We start from the raw sequence: 1,243 nt of genomic DNA, 5'->3' as shown, positions 1-1,243 counted from the left end.
TGGCATACAGAAGTATAACAGAGGGTATGTGGAAGTGTAACACAGGGTATGTGGAAGTGTAACAGAGGGTATGCGGAAGTGTAACAGAGGGTATGCGGAAGTGTGGAAGGTTCATGCTCCAGATCTGTGGAATGGCAGCATCCCGAGTACTCAGCTCTTGGAGGACAACTACATATCCCAGGGGAAGACACGGCCAGAGACAAATCACCAGAGGAGGACACATACATAATCTCGCTCCCAGGCTGGAACATCCTTTTTTTTTTGCTCTATCTATCGCTTTGGAGTGCTCCATCCCTGCCGTCTCCCCTCTCAGCAACGTTCCAGCCTGTCACCTAGAGATCACAGTAGCCCCCCCCGGTTCTCGGGGACTCTTTTTCTCTCTCTCTCTTTCTCTGTCTTGTTTGATTTAGTAGTTGCAATTATATTGTATCATATTGTGTCATCTTGTATTCCAGTATTATTCGTATTTAGTAAAATAAGTTTTCTCCTTAGATTGCTGCCACTGTTTTTGTTCATTCCCCTCCTTCCAGGGGCAGCAGCCTTTATCACAGGTAAATCTAGATAAACCGATTACATTATCTTGGTTCCCTGACCGGGAATCGAACCCGGGCCGCGGCGGTGAGAGTGCCGAATCCTAACCACTAGACCACCAGGGAAGTCATGCAGTTAGTAAAGTTGAATGTCTGCAATTTAAGTCTTTTGTTATTCCTTTCTATTTAGCCACACTATTTTGTTGGTTCATAACTGCTTTAACCAGAACACAGTCCTCTGATTTTTACAGAATCACAGAATCAGAGAATAGCTCAAGTTAGAACAGACCCACAAAAATCATTCAGTCCACCTCATTGACTAAAATTCAAACATTATGCATGAGAGCACTGTCCAAATGCTCCTTGATTGCTGGCAGCAACTCTGGGCCATTCCAACAGCTCTGGGCAGCCTGTTTGCTGTAGGGCAGATCAGTACAATGGGTGTGATGGCAAAAGGACTGGCACAATAACGAGGTGCTATAAGGAAATATTTCTAATATTTCTATGACCTTCTTGTATGGTGGCACCCAGACCTGCACCCAGTGCTCTAAGTGAGGCCTCACAGCACAGAACACAGTGGATAACTCATTCCCTTGCTTGGGTTGCAGTTCTGGGCCTGGTACACCCCTGGGTATGGTTGGCCCTTCTGGCTATCAGGGCATGCTGATGACTCAGATTACATTTGCCAACATGAATGCTGAAATTCCTTTCCA

The 1,243-nt window shown here is 45.8% G+C and overlaps 1 non-coding gene across 1 annotated transcript; it reads right to left on the bottom strand.

Annotated features, from left to right (window-relative positions):
* Positions 1-584: 584 nt before the first annotated feature.
* Positions 585-656, bottom strand: TRNAE-CUC (transfer RNA glutamic acid (anticodon CUC)). The gene has a single exon. It is a non-coding gene; the product is annotated as a tRNA-Glu (tRNA).
* Between the last annotated feature and the right edge of the window lie 587 nt (positions 657-1,243).

This window comes from Excalfactoria chinensis, chromosome 2, assembly GCF_039878825.1.
Source record: "Excalfactoria chinensis isolate bCotChi1 chromosome 2, bCotChi1.hap2, whole genome shotgun sequence".
Lineage (NCBI taxonomy): Eukaryota > Metazoa > Chordata > Aves > Galliformes > Phasianidae > Excalfactoria > Excalfactoria chinensis.
This window is presented reverse-complemented; position numbering and strand designations above follow the sequence as displayed.